This window comes from Castor canadensis, chromosome 6 (genome assembly GCF_047511655.1).
Source record: "Castor canadensis chromosome 6, mCasCan1.hap1v2, whole genome shotgun sequence".
Taxonomy (NCBI): domain Eukaryota; kingdom Metazoa; phylum Chordata; class Mammalia; order Rodentia; family Castoridae; genus Castor; species Castor canadensis.
The window spans coordinates 122660742-122687054 of NC_133391.1; the positions used below are offsets into that span (position 1 = coordinate 122660742).

General features: G+C 40.3%; 1 protein-coding gene across 7 annotated transcripts in view; it reads right to left on the bottom strand.

Annotated features, from left to right (window-relative positions):
* The window catches only part of Mast4 (microtubule associated serine/threonine kinase family member 4), a 560147-nt gene that overhangs the window by 370410 nt on the left and 163424 nt on the right, over positions 1-26313 (bottom strand). The gene's annotated exons all lie outside the window — the stretch shown is intronic.

Here is a 26313-nt window from a genome sequence, read left to right on the forward strand (position 1 = left end):
TGGGGTCAAAAAGAAGACAAGTAAGTGGCAGGCAAACAACAGTAGATCTGGAACAATGGTGAGTCTCTTCCTAGCCATCCTTCTGTATTTCTTCTGCCATACTCAGTAACTATACTGATTAATAGCAACTGCGGAAAAACTGCTTTATTATTAATTAAGTCAAGAGATCCACTGGCAGGACTTGACCATGATTTCCCACAGAAACGCAAGTTAAACCTCTTCGTCTCTGGTGCATGGAGCATCATCAGGGTAGTATGAAGTGGTTTTTCCATCTGCCTAGTCCACTGGAATTTGTTGAGGATATTTGTAAATACACGTGAAAAGCTTCCTCAGCATCACAGAAATAAACGTGTGTGTTATAAATGTTCTTTGAAAAATTCTAATACGCAAAGTGATCTAGGGATGAACGAGGAGAGTCTACAAAGTGGAGATCATGGAGATCAACAGAAGGAAGTGGTGGAATTCTCTCAAGGTGACATGGGGCTGGTGTTCATTTCCTGGCTTCTCTCGCTGAAGTGCAGGTGGCCATCCAACCATGTCAGAGGCATACATAATGGTACCCATTTGCATAAATCAGGACATCAATGTCAGTTTAGGTTCACTGCATAACTTCTATCAACCTTGAACTAAATACACATTCGCATATGCTTTTAGAAGTCAAACAGCTGAACCAATTCACACCGCTACTTTCTAGGTTACAGGGACTAGACCAGTATCAATACACAAGAAACAGGTTTTTAGCTTCAGGAAAGCTAAGATGGCCATGAATGTTCACATAGTAACGAACCTCAACAATAAGAGACTGTGTCTGATTAGCTGCTTCACTCCAATACTAGCACAATGACAGGCTATCATTTATTGAATGATGAAAAGATGAGTGGGCATTTCCTTCCCAGAAAACATAAGGACAATGAAAAGACCGAATTTCATTTGAGGGATTCCAGCTTCATTCCTCTCCAGAATCATGAGGGATTGAAGCAGCCATGGCTGGTGGCTCAGTAGCACAGGTAACATCTGTCCCCTATTTCTCCCTCTAGCATGCACCTAAGAAGCATGTTCCTTTAGTTAATAACTATATTATCTAACTTGCCATCACTACACATATTCACTATCAAAGTACAGGACCAGGGGCATCACCCATCAACTGTCCAGGTTAAGAGATCTAACACTTTATTTAATTCAAGTGCTTTCAGAATTTTATATTTGAATTATAGAGGAAAATGGCTTTTGTTTTACCCATGTTGACCTTTCAGTCTCTTATTATACAGTGAAAGTAAGACTCTGGAGAAAAACTGGACTTTCTTGAGATCTAGGCTTATGGCTGAAGGACACTGGAGAAGGAAGTCAGTCAATATGTCTTGGCCTTCATTTTCCATCTCTAAAATGGAGATGAGAGAACCACTATATAGTTGCTGGGAGATGTTATGAGTAAAGCACTCAGCAAATGCTAGCTATTTTGCCATAACACTGCTAAAAAAGAAAATAATCTTCTGGTTGGATTTGGTTTCTTTTCATTAAAAAGCAGAAAATACACATCTGCACAAAGAAAATAATCACCTATTATCACACCAGAGAAAATCGCTTTAGACATTTCCATGATTTTCCTTCAGGCTCTCTTTATATATCCTACATTTCTTGCAAAAATGGGATCACACTGGCTTTGTCACTCACTCCTGCCAACCCCACTAAGAGATGATGACCTTTTCCAAGCAAATACACATTGTAACTGTCAATTAATTAGAACATGAACATAGTCATTGAAAACTCAAATGTAATTAATTACCCTTGTGGCTCTGATCACCATCTTAAAAACATTCAAATGTACTTTTGTGTAGGGAATGTTAAAGTCTAGAATTTTAATTTTTTCCTTGAAATGTGAACTACAAACTGGACTAAGAGGGGCTTTGGGAAATCTTCCCCTTCTAGGCCCAGAGGCAGGACATTAAAAGGAAAGGCAGAAAAGCAACAGACTGTATTTAGGAAAACAACACCAGTACCACATGAATAAATGGTTTAACAGAAATAACTTTACTTGAAGGATATCATTTGTTCAAAACTACCAGACTACTTGGCAATATGAATGCATAGATTTTGGGGGGGTAGAGGGATTTCTCCTGGGAATCCTATGCCTATGTCTTGTATTTCCTTTTTTCATGTTTTAGAGAGAGGTATGACAGGATACGCAGATGCAGCATGTCAAGGCATATGTGAGAGATGAAATCCTTGCTGGCCTCATCTCGCATCTATCCAGAGGCTTTGTTTTAAAGAAAACTAACAACAGATACAAAAACCCCTGGAGAATCTAATGTAATAATAGAAAATTTTAAAGGCCAAACATTTTAGATCAGTAAAATATTCTGCAATTAGTCTTTTTTTTTTTTTTCCACTCCAGTAGAAAAGATTATCAGGCTGAGTTCCAAAAATCTCCCTGATGTGAGGAGACAGGTTTATCCACTCCTATAATCCCAGTACCTGGCAAAGGGCCTGGCATTTAGGAAACGTTCAATAAATGTTTATTAACTGAAACGAAGCTAAACTAGATTCTTTGAAAACATATTTGATCAAGTGTAAACAGGAAGAATACTGGCAAACAGATCATTTTCTTAAATTTCATTTGTAAATATAACTTAACAGCTAACACCCACCAAGGTTTTCACATATGCCAAGCACGCAACATCCTAATAGCCTTGTGGGTTGTATGGTCATTTCCACTCTGAAGCAGATAGGTTCCAAAACTAGGCAAGGGCTCATAGTTGAGCAAGCAGGCAAAACCAGAATTCTGACTCCAAAGTCCAAGTTCTAACCCAGGAAAATATTCATCATGTAGGCTTAGGTGGAAATACATATTATAAATTAAGATGGGATGAATCAACACTTACAATTATGCACATACATCTATATACATATATAATATAATACATGGAGAGGGAAAATCATCTGGAAAATGGGAACAGAGTGATGCAAACCACAGGTTTGGAATCAGACAAACGTGGATCTAAAGCCCCATTCTCACTAGTCATGTCTAACAGTCAACTTGTTGTGCAATTTTTAAAATTTCCAAGCCTTAATATTCCCTTCTCTAAAACAGGAGGAGGCAGCTGAGATTAAAGAAGATAATGCACTTAAGTCACTTGCCCTAAGGCAGGGAGAGTAGTCATTGTACTGTCACCATTCGCATGATCCTAAGACCTGTGTCCCCCACCACTGCCAAAGTGACCGAATAAAACATGGTAGTCAGGTTCTTAGACCAAGTCTCATAAGAAATAAGGAATAATATAGAATACTATTAAAAATAATATTTCTTCATGGAAATGGGGAACAGCAAAATTAGAATTATCTATGGAAGAGAAAAACTAGGGGATGGGAATAGGGAAAGCCTCCTGGATTAGTAACTTTTTTTGTTTTGGCAGTACTGGGGATCAAACCTAAGGCCTCATGTATGCTAGGCAAGTGTTCTACCACTGAGCTACATCCCTAGCCTGTATAATATCTTATTATTTTTAAAATTTTATGTAGGGAATTATAAGGTCTGCTAGTTCAACTTAACATTTTACATAAAGAATTACATTTTTTGACTTGTGACTTTAAATTAAATATTAAAAATTTTAAATGTTCCTGAAAAAATGTAGCAAATATTAAGCTTTGATAAAACTAGCTGGTAGGGATATGGGGTTGCATTGAGTTTATTTTTTTAAATGTCTGTATGTGATTAGTTTATTCTATTGCTTTTAATGGTTCTTACTAAAGATGTGGTCTATATTCTTATATGGCAAACTAACCAGGAGCACATTCCTACCACCCCTCAAAATGATAGTTCCTAAGGCCCAAGTGACAGTGGGGACATTCCTAGGGTCCTGGGTGGGAAAGCAAGGAGCCAGGGAAGATCTCAGGGATTCAGAGCACAGAGGAAGCATGAGGAGCAGCTCCTGGGTAAGTCTCTGTACATAACATTCATCTGTGAGGATTCTGAGTCACCGAGACCAGGCTGGCTCAGAGGGAAGGGACTCTGAACAGAAACCAGAACTAGCACAGAGACCACAAGGAACAAACCAGAGCCAGGCCCCTTCTCTCCATACATGCTGAGCCACACTTTGAAAACTTCTGTCTTGTTAAGGCTCAAGGGATCTTTATGTAGAGACTATTGGTAAAAAGACTTTCATGCTACCTGTCCTCAGAAATCACCATTAAGGTTAACACTACATTTTATCTGTTGCTATGGCATGTGCAGATACAATCTTGGTATCATTATCAAAGGTATGTCTTCAATTCTTTTGTACCTCAACAGAGTTCAACCCAAGAAGACAATGATTCCAATAAGTGATTTGCTCTGGGCCCATATATTATACCTTAGGCTCTTTCCAAACCTAATGGAATATAAAGGTCCTTGATTGCCGTGGTAAAAGTAAACTACTCTAGCTATGGTTGACTTAAGAGTCAGACAGCTGAGTTCCAATTGTGAACCCCCAAATTGATTCTACCATTTATGTTAGGTTCAGCTTCCTTGTCTCTAAAGCAGAGACATAATAACAGGGTTGTTGCAAAATCTAAGATAAAAAATCAGATAAGCTTTAAAATATACACATTAGATTATCAAGTGAGCAAGAAATAAAATTTTGTTAAGCCACTGGAAAAAAAAAACACATTAGGAAGCATTTATATACAAATACAATGCAATGTTTATAATCTCATGATGTGTGAGATGTTAGATATCATTCATGCATAGGTCTTATCTTAAGGAATCATATGACTGTTACAAATTTGAGGGTCTGTTAACACAACACATGGGATATTTTATTCCTGTCTAGACTCCCATTAGTGTTAATAGGGAAAAGAGGACAACAGATGGATTTAAGGCAGTCATTAGAAGGCATTCACACAGTGGCATAGTCGGTCGTGATTACATCAAACTTTATACAAATTCCCTTTCTGATGACTACCAAGAGCCTCTCAAAGTATGCTGCTGTTACATTCATGCATCATTTGCTGCCTACAATTTAAGAAAATTAGCATCTGTCAACAGCATTATTCAGCTGCACAGGGTGGAAATTAATGGATAATACCATTTCCAATTTGTTGTATGAGAGGTGAGCTTGCCTAGCAATCTGGTTGCTATTTTAATACTGAATTGGGCGGCTTGTTACAACTGGAACTTTAATCAGCTCTGTGTTCTTTGGAAACATGTTTCTAAAACCCTGCCATGCTCATTAAAACATGTATTAAATATTTTCTCTGACATAACTAGAAACTTAAAGGCAATAAACAGAGGTGTGTTTTAAAGCGGGAATTATTTGGCTAGATTGAGACAAGAACCTGCCAGGTTTCAACCATAGAGGTATGGATTTGTCTGACTTTTACAACACTGTGACTGTGTTGGCAATGGGGAGTCTACTTCACAGTGAGTAGGAAGTCCTGCAGTCTTCTATCGCTGTACATTAAAATAAATAGATGACTAAGCCTCGATGCAGACTGTGCCTTGGTTCTATCTAGGCTGCCTATGACCTCTCCTGGAGTGTATTTTCCTTTGCTTCCATCCTAAATTCCAAGAAACAAGAACCAGGAGCTTCATAAATGCATGCATTCAGACATGAGACACATGATTTCAAGGCACTCCAAAGGTGGAAGTGCCTCTGAAAGAGAAAAACACCAAGTCAGCAGTAATTTTAGCAGAATGGCCATATAAAGAATTTAATATAGCCTCTGGAGGTCTACTTTATCATAAGGGAATCATGGTACCTGGCTACATTTGAAAGCTTCCGTTAAGAGAGTTCCATATCACCTGAAATGTACCATAGATTCAGTAATCGGGCCACAATCTTGTATTTGGGGTTATTTGTCTTGCACTGTAAGAAGGACAGCAAAGGGAAAACCCAACCAAGTGCCTAAAAAATGAAGCACTGTTTACAACATAAGAACTCTGAAAAGAGTTTGTTCATCCCTCCAAGGTACCACCAGGAACTGAGGGCAGCTGAGGTGGAAAATGCACGGCTCGCAAGGGTTCTGAGGAGGTATAGCAGCCACATGGTTGGGGTTGGTAGGATAGGGAGAATAGGACAAAGTGCTGAGAACAAAAGCGAGCACTGTGCTGCTGCCATGAGCATGCAAATGGGGCCACCAATGCCTTGCAAAAATCTCCCTTACTGAATCTCACTTCTGGATATATATTCAACAGTAGTGAAAGCCAGGCTTCAAATATGTATTTGTACAACCATGCTCAAAATAGCCAAAAGATGGAAATAACCCAAGGGTCCGCTGACAGATAAACAGATAAATAAAATGTGGTATAAACATACCATGGTGTATTATTCTGCCTTTAAATGGGATGAAATTCTGACACCTACTACAACGTGAATAAACTTTGAATACATCCTGCTAAATGAAATAAGTCACAAAAAGACAGGTAGTCCTGGAATAGTTAAATTTATTGAGACAGAAAAGAAAGGGGAGGAGGAAGGGGAACAGAGAGTCCTTGTTTAATGGGACAGCTTCTGTGTGGGATGATGAAATGGTTCCTGAGATAAATATGGTGATGGTAGAACAATGATGAAAATGTACTTACTGTCACTAAATTGTACACTTAAAGATGGTAAACTGTTTATGTATACTTTACCATAATACAAAAAAATCCTCCCTTGCTTAGTGAAAATCACTACACCTTAGAGAGGAAAATTAAGGATGCTTCTTGTCCAAAGACCATCCACATTAATCCACATCAACACTCTTACTGCGAATTATACTTGATAACTTAAACCCTTCGAATCACTTACAAGTCAGGGGAACTGAATCTCTTAAGAACTCTTCAAACTTTAGAAATGAAAAAAGGGTAAAGGCCACAACAGGTCACTGGCTGAATGTGGACAGAATCCATGACTCAGCAGCCATCGCCCTAAGCTGTGCTCCATCATCATCCAGAGATTCTTCTTCTATGCCCCATTGCTCCCTCCTAAACATTTGTTCCCTCATCGCATGACTGTCATCCTTGCAGGCAATTATAGCCTCCCTTTATTCATCTTAGCAATGCTACTACAACAGAGACATGGTTCCCTTCATCTTCCCACTCACATGGGTGACTGCCTTCCAATTTCTTGTGCCCACTGCAAAATAATGACTGCACCACATAGCATCAACAATGCTGCTAAGTCATTCTTCTTAATGGCATAAATAAATATAATTTGAGAAACCAGCAGACCTGTGACCAAAGTGCTGAAGTTCACTGACTCCTGCTGTTCTAGCCTTTTTAGAAAGTGCAGAGTGTTTACTCATCCAAGAGAAGGCCAAAGCAGAGCCTCCATCCTGAATCCTTGAAGACATCACTGCCTCCTGGCCAGTGAGCTTCAGATGACAAGGAAGTCAGAAGCTGAACAGGCGAGCTCCCATGTCTTAGGAGGTTCCTAGCACAGCAGGGTGGGACCAGTAGGGCATCAAGGTCTTCATCAAATTAGCTATCTGTTTGCTACAAGACTCAAATCCACAAGAGATACCCAATTCACTTTCTAGAATATTCTCACCAGCATTCCATATTTAACATAAAATGGCAAAACAACAGTACTAACTACAGGAGCCTGGTGGCAAAGTTAGAGGAATGAGAGGTAGCTCAAGAGGTAGAGCACTTGTTTAGGAAGCACAAATCCTGGATTTAATCCCCAGCATTATAAATAAGCATAATCATAAAAATATGAAAGAAGGAAGAGAAGAGAAAGAAAAGAAAAAAGAAAGTTTCTAGCAAGAGGAACAGGCATTGGAAATTAGCAGTTTCTCTGGGGTAAGCTCAGACAGAATGAATACCTGGCAAATGTTCTAAGGAGTCTCTAAAACCCTATCCACACTGGGAGAGCTAGGAAATGTGGGAAAATAACAGAACACACATGTCTACAATACAGACACCAAAGCCTCTGGACAAAGCACAAGGCCATGAGCAGAATCTCAAGCTACCATTGCCGCTGCCAATCATAGCTTCAGTTTTAAATCAAAAAATAACTTTGGGTGTAGGTAATATGGCAAGGTAGTTCAAAGCTATAGTGGTTTCACACCCTCAATCCCAGCCCTGCCACCCTGTAACTCTTACCATTTTATGATAAAAGGGCAAAAATGCCAATGCACAGTATATTTTAAATGAAAAGAATTCAAAGTCAAAGTTACAGAGATATATATTTGGCCTTCCTTATGCTTTCCCTTGTTCTTAAGGCAGTATTTCTTCTCAGCCATCCAAATTACCTCTCAATCCAATCTAATAAGGGCAGATATTAGGATCAAATCAGTTCATACAAGTGACATACCCTGGTAAGCTGTAATGTTTCTATTCTTACAAGTACATGACTACAGTTTGGACAGCCAGTACCCAGCAAATCCTCCACTGTTCAATGGCATCCATAGACCACCAAGGCAGACTCCCTCAGGTGGTGGTTGTCTGGATTTAAAATTATTATTTAAAAAATAAATAATGGTTTGGCCCTAAGCTCCAATTGCATAGACCAAAGGCAAATGTGACAACTTAAAACTGATTTTTAAAGCAGTATTAAATAGAGTCTGCTCTAATGAGAACATGGTAACAAGCTCCTGACACAAGGCAGCGAGGTTTGGAATGAATGTCTGTCTGAGTGAGGGTACCGAGGAGCTGGGTGGTAGTGGCAGCGGCGTCTAAGCAATGGCTAGCCAGAGGTCAGAGTTAACATCTGCAATCTGGCCTTCCTCCATTCGCGTATTGAAATATAATTCAGTAGAATGAATTGCTAGACATGTCTAAGCCCCCTGGGAAATGACAGATATTGATGAATGCTGCTGGCAAGATATATGGAAGGAAAAGGCAAATAAATAGAACCATTTTTTCTCAGAGTCATTTTGTGGATATGTGGAGCAGCTGTTAAAGTACTTGTCAGCCCCCCTTCTCTCTTCCTCCTCTTCCTTTTCTATACATGCTTCCTTCACACCTCACTAAAACCTCCCAGAGGACCGTGCCTTGTCCTCTTCAAAATGATCATCAAATGAATAAGAGTCATCTCATCCTCCTCCAGTCACACTGGGACTTCCCAACCCCACTTACTAGCATCCTTGCCAAAATTTCACTCCATTTAATATATTTACAGCCTCCCTCCAGATACTGAAATCAAACTATTGATTTCCAGTCTAACACCATTTGGTGGCAGTCACAAGGTTCAAGTTCTAAGTTCAATCCCTGACCCTGTAGTAGCTGGGTGACCTTGGCCAGGCTTCTTAATCTCCTATGTCTCAGTTTCCCAAATTCAATAAAAGGGAGATGATGGAAACCTCACAAGTTGTTGGTAAGGCCTAAATGAAAATACAAATAAAGAGCCTAGCACACCATGCAGCAAATCGAAGGCCTGAAATAAATACTGACTTACTATTCTCTCTACCTCCCACTGCTCAACAGCTCTTCCTGGCAAGCATCCTCCTCTAAGTATCATTCCCAAACTGTATCAGTTCTGTCCAGGTCAGGCATGTTGGGGATAACTGATTCTCATTTCATTCACCAGCTGGCCTCAGGAGCACAGGGTGGCAAAGCAGCCACCCTCTTTGGTTTTCTCTCCTAAAAACCATCTCCAAGAGCCCACCATCTCCACAAGATAATGTAGATTTTCAAAGTGGTTTGTTAACTTCAAGACACTAGAGAGCGACTGGTGCTTAGCATCTTACTTTTTGGAGAAGCTATGAAGTCTGCTCAGTAACTCCATGGCAGACCCAGATGCTTTAGCCCATGGGCCCAGCTATCACCTACAGCTCTGAGATACTACACATTTCTGGCAACTGCCCTACATTTAAATAATTGTGACAGAGGCTACGGAGACAGCAGGGACCAGGAGCTCTACAAGAGAAACAAAAAGAACAAAAGTAGCCTTAGTGGGAAAAAAATAAATTCCATATCACAATCAAAGCAGAAATTTCCAAACAAGTCCAAATTCCCTAACAAGTTCCCTATTTATATATAAAAAAAAAAACACTATATCTAGGTCACATAATTGTGTGTTTCCATATGTATTTTTGGAACAGTTTTTTTGTTTTGTTTTTGGTTTTTTGTTTGTTTTTTTACAGTTCCATGCTGGGTCATTATTAAAAAAATTTCAAGTTGTCCTCCATAACAATGTGTAAGTATGATCCATAAAGACTAATATTTTTATCTAAAGAAATGCTTGTTAATATTGATCAACAAGTAAGCAAGAAGTCTAGAACCTAACTAGAAAGCATCCCTTCAGAAATACCACCAATGTAGATCTCCTCCAGTGCCTCCAAATGGCAAGTGATTCAAGGTCCCTATGTGTGGGGTGAGAAGTCTCAGCTGAGGACTGTATGATCTACTTTCCCCCTTCCCTCACTAGGAAAGTTAATTAATGCCTATTCCATGTGTTTAGAATCTAGAGGATCTAGGGAACATTGTTATCCAAGCTACAATCTCACATCCTGAATTAAATCCTAATGAACATCTAAGTACTTTACAAAACACATCATAACAATGCCCTTCCTTTTAAGAAGAGAAAAACCAAAGCCAAGGTCAGCATCATGAGTGCCTTAGCACTGCCTGAAAATGAATGGCAGGTGTAGGGCTGGAATCCAGCCTTTCCATTGCTGGTCTATTACTTAGTCACTGACTACTTCTGAAAGCTCAGATAACATTAAGTAGCCAGGAAGTCCAAAGTCAGTGCTTCATAATTTACAGTAACAGTTTCATCAGGCTCCTTAATACTCCTTTTTAGAGAACTCAGCCATGCTTCTGTGAAAATCAGTGAGCTGTGGTTAGGGAAGGTAGCCATTTGGTTGGCCCAATCACGCCTGATTGTTTCTTCTGTCCAATCCCCTAAATGCACTTCATCTTCCATTATTTGAAATCCAAGAGAGCACTGTGGCTACTGAAGGCATTGTAACAGGGCATATGCCCACAGATGTTCACATGCTGAAGGGTACAGCATAGTGGATCTGTTTCCTATCATTTTAAAGATGGTCCTGATGTCAATGAGCTAATCAGCTACAGGGGCAAAATAGAGCACAAAAAGGTTACGGTACTAATGTCCATGTGCAATGCCTCTAGACCTTTGCTACTTGGGCCACTCAATGACCTATGAGACAACCTTGCCTAAGTACAGAACCATCCCAACATTTACTGATAGGACAGCCAAGTTTTGGTAAATAAAAATACAGAATGCCTAAATAAATTTGAATATGTATGCCCTAAATATTGCTTTGGACATACATATACTAAAATACTATTTTTCTTCTGACTTAAAATTAATTGGGTATCCCATATGTTATCTGGCAACTCTATTTACTGAGCACTTGGTGGGGTTTTGCTTTAAGGATAAAAGGAAAACGTTTCAAGTAATTTATAAAGTAGTGAAAGGGGATGATAGTTACGCAAATAATAAAGTGAAAGCAATCTATCCTTTAAGAAAAGGATGCTATAAGAAGATGGATATCGGGGGAGAAAAGGAGAAGTAGAGAGTCACCAAGAGTACCATGAGGTGTTTGGAATGGAATAATCTTTGTTTTGTTTTGTAGTGCTAGGGATTGAACACAGGACCTTGCACAGGCTAAGTAAGCACTGTACCACTGAGCTATACCCCCAGACCAAGAATGTAACTGTAGAAAGGGCTTTAAAGGTCATTGCTTCTTTTCCTCTTTGTACACCTAAAGGGCAGGTTAGCCACACTCATTGCCTCGGGTGTGTGCATAAAACATTGCTGTCCTTCTATTTTTATGCTATTTATATATACCACTGCAGCCAAAAGCTGGAAAAATTGTGCAATCCCCAAACAAACAAAACCCTATGCACTGAGACTCCTGTCAACCAAGGCAAATACAGGTGAGTTACCCAATTCTCACTATTTAACAAAAGGAAGAATACACATTTATCTGACTAATATAAACCCTTTTTCATTGTTCTGAGCTCAGAGTGATTTGTTTCAGAGAGTTTTCAAAAAGGACAGTGACATACATAATTATTACTGTTGTTCAGAGTAACTTAAAGCAAAAATGGAAGCACTTCCTACATTATGAGACACTAAGTAGAAAATAAGCATGCAATGCAATATGTGCATATATACTTGTAAGCACATAAATGTCCACGTGTGTTACTTAACACAAGTACATGTCTCTCCTTTACAGAGATTGGAAGCTGGGATCTGCATTACCTTCTGCAAAATCCTTCTCAGAGATGAATTTGGAGTAGCATTAATAATTTACGGTGGTCATGATTTCTTGGCAGTTTGCACTACTATAATGAAGTATCTGAGATTGGGTAATTTATACATAACAGACATTCATTCCTGACAATTTTGGAGGCTGAGGAGTCCATGATCAAGGAGCTGCCCTGGTGAGGCTTATTTACTGTATCCTAACATGGCAGAAGGCAGAAGGGCAAGCAAGTCAACAATGTCTGAAGCCTCTTTTAAAAGGTTCTTAATCCATTCACAAGGGAGCCCTCGTGGGCTCATCACCCCCTAAAGGCCACACTTCTCACTACTATCCCACTGACAACACAGAAATTCTGGAGTGTGCACATCCAAAGCCCAGCATGAATAACTCCACTTGTGTTCTCATTCAGAAAGAAGAAAACAGACCTTCAAATGATATTGTTTTCGCTTTCAAAAGTTTTCCTCCAGTGAGCAAGTCAGCAATGAGTTAAAAGCAAGGGGACTTATTTACCCTCCACCCTCCCTTCAGGCCCAGGTCTGATGCAGGTGCCTGAGACAGGGCTGTCAGAGAACAGAGAAATTATCTGGCTAGGCAGACACAAGAAAATAAATTTAGCCCTGACAATATACGTTGATTAAGTACTTGAATGACAATGGAACATGACAATGACAAATGCAGGCTACCGCCACCAGAGTCATTAATATATCAGAAACACTAATTTTTATAAATCTTTAAACTCCCAGTTGGTGGCATTTGCATTTCTTTGCCAGCTCTTTTTCCTTTGGAGCCAACAGAAAGTCAGTATCATTTCCAGTTTCCATCTGGGATGTTAAAAAAAACTTCTCTATCCCCTGACTGGCCACTAAAAATGAGTTTTAAGCAAAAGATGGATGGCCTAGGTGCTCAGTGTCAGACGCCTGAGCTGCTCTGCTAGAGAAGGTGTGATGCTTGCACAGCAATGGAGAAAGTACAAGGGTGAAAGGGTGGGAGAAGGGCTAGGTCTAGAAAGAGGAAGTGAAGGAATCCATCTCTGCAAAGGCTTCACTGCCTTCTCACAGTGGCAGCTTTTTTGCTGCTCAAACTGGAAGGGACCTTGACAGGATGGGGTGAGCTATGGTTTGTCTTCACTAAAACCTATGTTGAGGCTTGACTCTCAGTGTAATGTTAATAAGAAGTAGTGGAGGTATCAAGAGGTTATTAGGGCTCACAGGAGTTAGTTCTCCTTACCTCAAGAAGTAGTTTTACAAAGTAAATGTGGGACTTTCTCTCCTTTCCCTCTCCTCCTCCCTCCCCCACCCACATGTGCTCCTTATTTAACATAAGCACATCACCCTCACCAGAAACCAAATGGATACAGCCATTCCTTCTTTCCATTTTGGACTTCCTAGCTCCTAGAACTCTTGAGACAAAATAAACCTTTTTCTTTATAACTTACCTAGTCCCACAAAATGGAAATAAGACAGGGTTCAACCCACCCATTTTTACAAATGGAGGAACTGGGATCTATCAGTGAAAGTGTGGAAGCTTAGAGGTTGACTTGGGTAGAGTCTGGACCTCAGACCTCCACTCCGCAGTCCTCCCTCACATCCTGAAGCAGTAGCAGAGGATGTGAAGCTAAGTCTCCACCAGGCATGCCTCTTGCTTTCTGTTTTTAAATCTCATTCCATCTAATTCACATGTCCCACTCTCTTTCTGATCTGAGGTAATTATGACTGGACCATATCCAACTCCCATACCTCTGTGGTTCACAGGATTTACATACACCCTGATGGACTGATTCTAGCAATCAGAACCTCCCATGCACTGCCCCATAGTGCAGTTGACTAAACACAGTAAGAAAATGTCACCAGAGCTTGCCTAGTTGAACACATTCATGGTTTCACTGTGGCAGGCAATGCTGCCAATCCACTGGGTTCTTGCTTTCCTTGGCTTTAACTCCTCCTCCCCAATACTTCAAGGACTGTGAGCATGAGCCTTAAAAGCTTGCCATAGCATGCTTTTCAGAACCTAAAAGTGTATAATGCATAAAGGATTGAAAATCAGGCCCAGCCACTCCCCCAGGCTGAAGTCTATTTCATTATAGTGATACAGATTTTCAAGAAGTACTGAAAAAGAAAAGTAAAGAGAAAACAAAAAAGGAGCATGATGATATCTATTCAAAAAATTCAACACTTTAAACCAGGTGTGGTGATGTGTACCTATAATGCCAGCACTTGGAAGGCTGAGGCAGGAGGATTTTAAAGTATGAGGCCAGTCTGGGCTATATAATGAGACCCTTTCCCAAGCATACACAGACACACATACCTACACCTAATGTCTTGATAAAGTAGTATAAAAAGTGAAATCAGTTTCTTACAAACATAAAGGCAAAACAGGTCCTGTCTGGGGGTGGTACCACTGGGAGAAGGGAGGATCTAAGGAAAGCGTGTAGGAGGGTGAATATGTGGAAATATTCTGTACTCATGTATGAAAATGGAAACATGAGACCTATTAAAACTATTCCAGGAATGGGGGGAGACGGATAAAGGAGAATGATGGAGGGGTGAATTCAAGTGTGATCTGTTGTAAGAACTGTTGTAAATGTCACAATATGCCCCCAGTACAACAATAATCATTTTAAAAGAAAAAAATAAAGAGAATTTTAAGATCAACTAAATTTTTGATATATGGATTCAATAAATGCATTTCTTACCTAAGGAAGGACCAAAGTCCATTATTTACAGAATCACACTGGACACAGCCTTGTGTTTTGTAGATTTAACATTCTATTTATTTTTGGTTTCTTTTTGTTAAGTTTCTTCATTAGCCCAACTGATACAGACTGGGCCCTTACAGAAATATATTTAGACACATACAACTTTCAAAATCACACCAGCAAAAACTTTAAGTGACCACTAGATATTCCCTTCTTGGGTGGATTTGAAGAATTTTAGTTACTGGATTTGGTTTGCTACATCCAATATACCCAGTTGAAGGTCAAGAAGGCCAATGTCTTTGTACATGAAAATGGTTTCCTGGTGTCTGAGCATTTTCCTGCCCCAGAAGTCTTGAAATCTTACATCAACCATGACTTAAGGTCCAAGTTACTTTTTGCTCTATAAAAGTCACTTTAAGAAATTTAAGAGAAATCAGGCCTTCTATGCAAAATGCCATCTGAATCAGCCCTCGGGACTAAGTTTTAAGTCCCTCAAACCCTGTCAGGCACAGGATTACAAAACACATTTCTGATGAGCCTGATTTGCTGAGCTAGTCTCAGGAGTTCCTGCACATCTCAATAAAAAACAAAACTAAAAAAAAAAAAAAAACAGCCCAGTCTCTCATCTGACTGTCAGTCTCAGGAAAATGCATTTGAGTCCTCAAATCTTCATTTAGGTTCTTCCCTAGTTAATTTTCCCACCATGTCCAACTGGTAACCTCTCAGAAGTCTTCATTGTTGCAAAATGCCTAGAGAGATGTGGGCTTCCATGAGGTCTCTGCCTATGCACACGGTGGTAGCCACCAGGCAGTCCCTCTGCAGCAGGTAATCCTGGGCCCTGGAAGCAAGGTATGAGCACATTACAGGGACAGTGACTCTCACCCTTGGACCACTTGTATGTGAGGCAGCTATTGCAGATGCTCCCTGAGAGAGCACTACTGGGAGGCAGCACCCGCCAGATGAACCAGTTGTCTCTGGAGATCACCCCACTCTGACAAGGAGAAACTGCAGACACATAAAAATGCACCAAAGTGTTCATCTTCCAAATGGAACACCCGGATAGGAAACACCAGGATAGAAACCCACACCAGTGCTGTAAGGACCGTGAGCAATCCTAAAGGCTTCTTAAACCCATGCACTCTCACCAGAAACAAGACACTAATGGAATTGTCTCTTTATTGCCTGCTGATTCCAAAAACTGAGCTGAGACATTCTCCAGGTTCATAAACTCTTGCTGAGGAACTACACAATTGTTTAAGTTCTAGAACAGAACACTGTACCAACATGAAAGAATTCCTGCCCTGGTTATAAAGAGAGATTTTACAAGTATTAAGAAATAGTAAAATAAATAGAAGGAAGATGTTGTGAGGTCAGTAAAACTTTAAATGTAAGTTACTCGTGGATATGGCTTTCTTTATTCCCTTGTTGGTCAAAAGCCAAAGAACTGAAGTTGAGAGTATTTCAAGAGCACCACCTTCAAAAATTGTGAAGATCTTTTCCCCTTAAAAGTTTCAAAATATAGGTGAGGTGCAATGCCTCAGGCTTGCAATCTTAACTACTTAGGAGACAAAGATCCGGAGGATCAAAGTTCTAGGCCAGGCAGAGAAAAAGTTCTTGAGACCCCATCTCAACCAAGGGTTGGGCATGATGGAACACCTGTCATCCCCAGCTATGTGGGAAAGCATAAATAGGAGGATTGCAGTCAGGCCAGCCTAGGCATAAAGCACTCAGAGCTGATGAAGTGGCTCAAGTGGTAGAGCACCTGCCTAGCAAGAGTGAGGCCCTGAGTTCATTCCCTAGTATCACTAAAAAAAAAGAAAAAACAAAAGGTTCAAAATATGCCAAATTTCAAAATAATTTGAAATAACACTTGAATAATTTGAATAAATATTCTTCAGTGGCTGGTTAAGGGGAACTCAGCCCAGCCACTGCTCACTGCCCAAACCCATCACACATCGTCTTGCGGCTTCTAAACTGCTTTCCAAGCTTCCTCTGGCTTTGGCATGATCCCTGTAAAACCCCATCATGGACACCAAAACTTCTCATCCCCATTGAACCCAGATCTGCTCCTCCCCTCTCATTCTCTTGAATAAGCCTTGACCAGGACTCTGCTCTGGTCTGTGCAACTGACCTTCCCAGTAGACTCATTCCCCTGGAGCCTAACCTTTTCCTCAAGCACGTAGCCAGGCATCACATTCCATTAATAATCTCAGGCCTCAAGTGGGGCTGTCAACACGCCCAAGAAATCCCACTACATTTATACACAGCTCCCCTTCTATTCACCACAACCATGTCTTACCTCCCTCTCTCCCCACTCCCGGAGAACTAGCCAGGTCTCTTCCAATGCACTGAGGAAAAGTAAGTCACCAAATCTATTTACCTACCTTTAAAAAATAGACAAAGTTAATAAAAATCAGTGATAAGGAAATGGAACTTTAAAATTTAAATTAAACTTGTTACTTTGAGACAACTATAATTTGTATCCAGTTATAAGAAATACTACAGAGAGATTCCATGTACTCCTTTTTCCCTCATCTCCCCCATGGGGACATCTTAAAAAATTATAGGACAATACCACAAGCATTGTATTGATTGATATAATCAAGAAAGAACATTTCTGTCACCCCAAACACCTGCCTGCTTTCTTCCCACTTCACCTTCTCAAGCCCTGGCAGCTGTTAATTAGCTCTCCATGTCATAATTTTGTCATTTCAAGAATGTTATCTGTAAATGGAATTATAGTCTGCAACAAATTGGTATTGATGTTTTTTCACCGAAAATAATTTTGTGGACATTCACCTGGGTACTTGCTGAATGTCAATATTTTCCCTTTTTGGTGCTGAGCTCATGGTACAGATGACCCAACTTACCTGTTTCCTCTGTTTTCTCCTCCTTCCTCCTACTAGAGTGGAGCAAGTGCCTTTCCAGTAAACAGCCAGTCAGTGCCTTCATATGTGATCTGCAATACCCTGTCTCAGTCCTCCAAATGCTGTCTTTGTCTCTTGTCTCTCATCCACACTATCCTCACACCTTACAATAGCCTCTCATGGCTCCTGCACCATGATGGCTTTTTCTGACCCCCCTCATATCTACCCAGGTCACACCTTTTTCTTCTAGTTCCTTTCACAGCTCTCACAAGAGCTACAAGCGATCTCTCAGCACATAAGCTATAAATTAGAGTACAGTATCACAACTAGCATATTGACTGATACAATCAAGAAAGAGGTAATTCATTAATTACCATTTTCTCTTAATCCACCCTACTCTAGTTTGTACCTGTGCTCCAAGGTAACCCAGTGACTGCACTGCCAAATCCAGTGACATTTTCCTATCCTCAAATTATTTACTTTCTCAGGTACAGCCAAAATGTAGTTTGTATCCTTTCCTCCTCAAAATGATGCTTTGCTCTGCTTCTATGACTCCACGGTCCTTCCTGGCCTATCTAGTTAGCATGTTTCATTGCAGCTTCAAACTGAATTCGCTTCCTATGGCTGCTTTAAAATGTGTGCTCCCTCAGTCCCCCTAATTTAGTGAGTGCCATGCTTCCTTGCCTCAGAGTTGGACCCTGAGCAATGGTCCAGTGAGACACTAAGCCCTGACACTGCCAATCCCAGGACCAGCTGGGACCACGTAACTGGACCCTGCCAAAAGTGTGTGAATAGAAATGAGGGTGGCTCTCCCAGGTGGGGAATTTTCAGAGTCAGAGGGCTTCTCCTCTTTCTTTTTCACTTTCACTGACTGGAACAGAGTATTTCAAGGTCACAGCCAACACAGAAGACGGAAGGAATGCGGACTCCTAAATCACGATGAAGAGAGTTGCTAGCCCAAAACAGTTACCTTGAACCATTACACGAGCAAGAAATAAACTACTATTGTGTTGAGTCTCTGACACTTTGGGAGTTTCTTGCCAGAGCATATGCAGTGTCATCTTGACACACGCCACTTTTCTATAGGCATTATTTTGACACTACTACAAAAATGAAGAAAACTAGACACTACAGGAGGACAGAAGTTGTGCTTAGGTACAATATTTACTAGATACCATGCCTAACCATAAAATAGTCATATTTTATGCAAATTAGCTTTGAGCTGAGCTAAGCTAAAAAGCTAAGCTAAGCTAAACAGGACTTTAGGATGAGAAACCTGGTAAGTGCTACAGAGTTCTCAAACACAATGGCCTACAGGTTAAAGGAAAGGATGTTTTCTGGTATCAGGTGGTTTTTCTTTCTCCTCTTCAAGTAAAGCTCACTCAGAAATGGCTTATTTAAAGAGTTCCAATGTTTATCTGGGGTTGTAGCTCAGTGGTAGTGAGCTCGCCTAGTGTGCTCAAGGCCCTGAATTCGATCCCCAGAGCAACAGTAAAAAAAGAAAAAGAGAAAAAAAAATATGTCAAATGTCCAGGTGTTATTCCAAATTGATTTTCACAGTCCAGGGAAGAAAAACCTCTCAAGTTTTTCCCACAATAGAACATTTTAACAGTTTTAGAAATCCTAGTTTACACTGACTACAAATTTGATTTGTTAGTGTCTGTGTGTGTTCCATTTCTATATAATCTATAGTAATATACAGATTCCTTTCTCTTTTATATTCCAAACCAGCTAAACACCCTTTGGAAAACAGAGCTCTCTTCACAAGGAAAAGAAGCCTGCCTTCTTCCATCCAAGTACTAGCAGGCCTCACCCTGCGTTTCAGATCAAATCGGGGACATTCAGTGTGGTATAGACTGTGAACTGTGGAGAGCTGAAGTGAGTCACCTAAGGAAGTCAAGCGTGGATGCACAGTCCATCCACCTCAATGCCTTGGCAACATATTAAAATGTAGACTGGGAGCCTGCATTCTGACTACGAAGGCTCAGCACAAACACACTCTACACCCGCAGAATGCAGGGCAAGGATGAGAGCATGCCTTTCCATATCAAGAAGCCAGGATTGCAAGATCCTGAGGTTCTGCTCCTCGTTCGGCAGCTTCCTCACTGTGAAATGTCAGGCACACTCCAGCAGATCTCTGCCTAGACTTAAGGGTCTGTATAATGATTAGAACAATGCTTCTCCTCCTCATCAGGGGGCCGCAGAGCTCAGTCAATGTTTACAGGATGCTTCTGGGTGCCTATTTAGCAAGCAGCAGGCCATGAAGAAAGAAAACACCATTAGCCTCAAAAAAATTTTTTTTTCAGGCAGTGACAGACAGCCACAGTGAGCTCTGGATCTATTATTTAAATGTCAGCTTTGGAGGAAGGAGTACTGGTGGTTTTCCCCTTTTCACCTAATACTCTTGGTGATTCAGCTCTTTAGTTAGGGAGAAAAATGTCAAAATTTTAATCATGGGTATTGTCAATTCCAACAGTGGTACAATTATGGACTTCCCCCCCACCTTTATATTACTCTGGTAGTTTCTAAGTTATCTACATTGAACACATTTTTGTAATTAAGAATAGGTAAAGGATTTTTATTATAAAGGATTGCTTTAGAAAGAGAGCGAGAAGCTCAGTACGATGAACTGAATTACCGGTTCCAATTCCTCCCTCCCTTCCAGTAGCATCATATTTGTTCATGTAGTTGAGGCGTCAAGGTGTATGGAGCATCCAGCCCTGACTTGCTTAGGCCAACGGAAAGTTCACTGACGTGATGCCTACAGTCCTGAAATACGTCTGTACAGATGAACACCACCTCTTATGCTCCTGCCAGAAGATGATGCTTTGGGTAGCAGCTGGTCTAAGACAGAAGACAACACAGAGAGTGGATCTGGACCCAAACTGCATCCTGGAACCAAGCCCAGCAGAGCCAACACCAGCTTCACATCACTTCCCATGGCTTCAGCCATGTGAACAAGACAGAAAGACTTATCTTTGTCTGCCATTGAGATTTTTGAGGGGATGTAGCATTATTTTAACTGTCAGATACATCACTGACCGCTGCAAAACAAACAAACAAAAAAACCACCATCTTCCTCAAGGATTGAATTGCAGGGTATAAAAACCCAAGCATCTTCCACATGCCTGTGTATGACAGGAACCTATTCAAACACATGCCAGTTCGAGAAAATTCCTTAGCTGACAGTAATTGTTTTCCTTCTTCTTGTCAAATAGACAATTACTTAATTATGATTATAGAAAGTCCTATGAAGCATGTGACACTAAAGACCAATAATGGGATTTCACAGTAAATTTGAGTTCTTTCAGTGTTAAAATTTATGTTTTACAATGTGACTTTTGTTGTTTACAATTGTTTTCCATTTTATGTGCATATCATAATATGTTTAATCAATATCTTTTTGCCAGATATTTAGAAGATATGCAACCTTAATTATTATAAATGGAACAGCTCTAAATATTACTAGAATTCATTCTCTGAACATATTCACGACTATTTCCTTGTGATGAATCTCCAGAAATAGAATTGCTGGGTTAACAAATGTGTAAATTTAAAGTTTTTTAGTATGCATTAAATGTTTAGTTTTAATTTACTTTTATAATTAAGGGACCAGGAATCCTACAGATTAAGTCGGCCCCAGATTCCAACTAAGCAAAGATTTTCCCACCTAGGATTCACTGTAATTAATGCTGCTAGATCTTAGAGTTTATTTAAAACCTATTGGGTACTTGCTATGCTACAAGCATCACAGTGGTTGTGAGCCCACGTGGATTCTGCAGCCACAATGCCTGGGTTCAATTCCTGGCTCTTCTATCAATGAGCACCGCTGTGCCTCAGTGTCCTCATCTATAAAATGGTGAAGAGTGCTTTCCTCACAGGCACATGGAGAGCTTATGAGTTAAATTAGGCAATAAAGGCAATTGTCTAAAAGTAGTCCTGCCACATAGGAAGCTTTTACAGTTAGTTATCATTATTAGAGATAAGAACGAATAGATTACAGATCTTCCTCTCAAAAAGCTAACCTCGTCAAGGATAATTGTGTGGTAAATTTTCAAATGACAAACTAAACCTTCATAAACTCGTTTTCAAGCCAGGTGCCAAAGGCTTGCGCCTATAATCATAGATGCTTGAGAGGCTAAGATCAGGAGGATCAGGAGGCCAGCCCAGGCAAATAGTTCATGAGAAAACCCCACCTCCAACATAACCAGAGCAACATGGAGTGGAGGTGTGGCTCGAGCAGGAGAAGGTCTGCTCAGCAGCTTTGTTTTCAGATGGTTGGACAGAATCAAATTAAACAATGCAAAGGTGGCTGGCGTAAATAACAGAATGGGTAGTCAGGGTTACAGACTTCAGATGGCAAAACCAATTTTCTTATCTTGCTAAGCAAGCACTCTACCACTTGAGCCATACCCCCAGCCCTTTTTGCTTTAGTTATTTTTCAGATAGGGTCTCACTTTTTGCCTGGGCCAGCCTTGGATCTTGATTACAGCCTCCTGTGTAGCTGGGATTATAGGCGTAAGCCACCATGCCTAGGCCGTTTTCCTTTTTTTTTTTTTTCTTGTTTTTGGAGGCACTGAAGTTTGAACTCAGGGCTTCAAGCTTGCAAAGCAGGTGCTTTACTGCTTGAGCCACACCTCCAGTCCACAGTTTTCTTAAGTTTAGCGACAGGAGATATGGCCCAAGATGAGTACAGGTGATTATAGTTGCCTAAAACTAGTGGAAACTGCAGGGGGAGGGGTTGTTTAGTTGTTTGTTCATTTGTTTTGTGGTACTGGGGTTTGATCTCAGGGCACACTTGCTATGCAGGCACTCGATCTCTTGAACCATGCCTTCAGCCTTTTTTGTTTGAGGTTATTTTTCATATAGTTTACCACATTTTCACTTGAGGTCTGCCTCAGACCTAGATCCTCTAAAATCCCACTTTGCTGGGATTACAAGCATGAACCACCACGCCCAGCTTAAAACTGCAATTTCAGGAATGATGCCATCTTCTCTGTGCTCCAACACCTGACAGGAGCACAGTGCAGGACACAAAATAGAAATGTAACCATAAGGGTACTGGGCTGTTTTCATGACCTACACTCTCCATCAGCTCCAAATCCCCTCAATTCAATTACTCATGCAGACAAAACTAGTGACTACCCATCAGCAGCTAAGAACTTCTCACATATTACTTTATTAAAGCCTCAGCTAAGCTATCTAGAGGACCAATTAAGAATTTTTTTCTTATTCCAATTCAACTTTGAAGGAACTGTTTTCAAAAAAGGCTGATGTTCAAAGGATTTTTTAAAGAGCTCTTCTAAGGACTACTAAACATTTAAAAAAAAATCTTACCTAAGACTTAATCACCAAGAATGATTGTACAGCACCCAAATTGTATAAAAACAGATTTGTAGCGCTGCTAAGATTAAGAAATGGAGGTCAGATATGCAGATTACAGACCTAAAACAAATGCGGTCATATTATTGGGCATGGTTCACACACTAAGGGGAGAACACACATGGGAGGAATAGGGAAAGGGAAGGAAACCTAAAACTTGAATGTGGTTAATGTGCTCACTGTAGAGGAGCAAATACAGAAATCTTAAATTGGCAGAGGCCACTATGGGAAGGGGCCTAGGAAGTAAGTGAAGAGGTCTGGTAGAGATGAACTAATGTGGGTTGCAATACACATGTGCGTGGAAGCAATACTAGGATTCTCCCTGTATAGCTATCTTTATCTCTAACTAGCAAGAACTCTGTCTTTCTTATTATCTCCTATGAAGCAGGGAGAGGGGGACAAGCAATGTATACACATGTGAGTAAATGTAGAAACAAAAAAATCTTAAAAAATTGAAAAAAAGAAAAGGAAATGGAGATCAGGTCCAGTTTTTCTTCTTCTTCTTCTTCTTCTTTTTTTTAAATGAAGCTAAAGACTGAATCATGTTTCCAGTCACATGTCTGCATCATTATTCTAAAGCTTTCAGTAAACTGCTTCAGCATGAATGCTGAGAACAGTTCCTGTCCTTCCTGTTTGTCAAAAACAGTTTAATCAAAGAACATTTCCTAATTAAAATGAATTATCATGGGGGTGAGTCTTTTAACCTTTAAAGATTTAATTTCCTTACCTGTTAAGTAAGTAAGGGTTAGACTAAATAATCTTCAGGCTAAACCATTTACAAAAGCAGTCTGGATTTATAAAAAGAAAGCAAAGAAGTGTCCTACCAGGTATTAGAAGGACACCAAGTGAAAACATTTGCCTTCAGCTCAGTGAAATGCAACCTTTTTGTTTTGCGATGTAGCCCAGGCTGGCCTACGACTCTCAATCCTCCTGCCTCTGCCTCCATGTGTTGGGATCACAGGGCGAGAATACAGCTGTTTCTGATGCCTGTCTTCCTCTTGGCTTGAGGTCAGGCTCCCCCTCCCTCCAGCCCTGTCACACTTGGCCAAATACTGAGGCTGCTAACCATGTGGCAGCAGCATTTCTGTTCCCAGATTTCACCTCCCAAAAATCAAAATCCATAATTCTCCAAAAAGTGTGAGTCATTCAAAATTTATTTTCCAGACCATTTATGAGCTGGCAGACAAGATCAAACCTTGCCTCGGGGTTCCTTCAAAATATTAATGTTTAGAAGAAAAAGCATGAAATAAATGTAACCCGTAGTGATTTAAATTTGAATATAACATGAAATTTTAAACGATGTTATTGTTTTAAAGGTACACTTTAACTTATCTTAATTTGGCTATTTTTCAAGTTAGCAAAAGCGATTTGTGGAGACACAACAAACACTCTGAAAACTTGAACAATACAGGGTAGGGAAGAGTACAAGACAGGGTGTGACTGATAAGAGCACAGTGTATTTACAGGTAAAATACCAGTGAACAATGACCACACGTTTACACAATGAAGGACAAGCAATGCAGAAAGGATCGTGCTAAAGGGAGAGCACCAGCAGGACGGAGGGTGAATGAAGAGGGCGAAGGAGGGCGAATACGGTTGATGCATTTTCTACATGTGTGTGAATATGGAACACTGGAGCCTGTCAAGGTCATTTTAAGAAGAGGGAAGGGGAAGAGACAACAATGGAAGGGATGAACCAAACCAGAACACAAGATATGTATATATGGAAATGCCATGATGAAACCTCTGTACAAATATCACATACTAATAAAAATGTTCAAAAAAATTTTTAAAGTGGTTTGTGGGTTTTCTAGATTTTAAATTAAAATTGGGGGAGGGTTTTTATCTTCACTTTAATTTTCCTCTTTTTTAATATATATTTTATTTTCAAATGACACATAATAATGGTACAGATTATGGGCTGCAGTGTGTTGCATGTATGTATGTGTGAAAGAGAGAGGGGCGGGAGGAGAGAGAATGAGAGAGAGAGAGAAATACTGGGGAGCAAACCTGGGGCCTTGTGTATGCTAGGCAGTAAGTATTCTACCATTGAGCTCCATCTCTAGTTCCAGTGTGATATTTCAACACATGCATGTAACGTGCAATGATCAGATCAGGGTAACTGGCAAATTTATCATTTCCAACATTTATCATTTCCTTGGGTTGGGACCTTACAAATCCTCTCTACCCACTATTTAAAAATATGCAATTAATTATTGTCAACCATGGTTATACTGCTCTGCTGTAGAACACCATAGTAATTGCCCCTCTCCAACCTGTTAGCTGCTCTTTCTCCATTCTACCCTGGCTCTGGTAACCACCGTTCTAATCTCTCAGTCTGTAAGATCAACTTGTATGGCTCTCTCACAAGTCACATGCAGTATTTGTCTTTCTGTGCCTGACTTGAAAATAATCTTAAATTAATTAATTTATTTATAGTAATGCAAATAAACATGGGTGAAAGATTTGTACAGATACTTCACAAAAGAAAATATACAAATGTCCAGTAAGCATATAAAAAGATGTTTTACATTATTTAGTTGTTGTAGTTTGGATTTTATTTATTTATTTATTTTACAGTTCTAGGGTTTGAACTCAGGGCTTCGAAATTGCTAGGCAGACACTCTACCACTTGAGCCACTGTCAACACTTTTTGCTCTGATTATTTTTTGAGAAAGCCTCTGGCTTTATTCCTGAGCTGGCCTGGACCTTGATCCTTCCGTTGATGTTTCCCAAGGTAGCTAGAATGATAGGCATACCCAGCTTTTTCTGTTGACATGGGGTCCCATGAACTTTTGGCATGGGCTGGCCTTGAACCATAATTGTTCCGATCTCCACCTCCCAAGTAGCTAGTCTTACAGTCATGAGCCACCAGCACCAGAGTTAGAGTTGGGATCTTAAGTGACCTCTGGGCATCAAAAGCTTGGTTCCCAGCATGGTGTTATTGAGAAGTAGAGAGGATGGCTTCAGGTCACTTCACATGCTCTGGAAGAGGATTGTGGGATCCCGCCCCTTTTTCTTTCCTTCTTTTACTTCTGGGGTAAGCACTTTTGCTCCACCAAGCCACCTCACCATGAGTGCTGCAGCACCACAGTGAAGCAGCAACAATGCTTGTCTCTTTATAAGCTGATTGTCTCAGAAATATTTGTTACAGAAACAGAAAGCTAACACACTAGTCATCACGAGAAAAGCACAATATGATAGGAATACATACCGTGAAAATGGCTATAC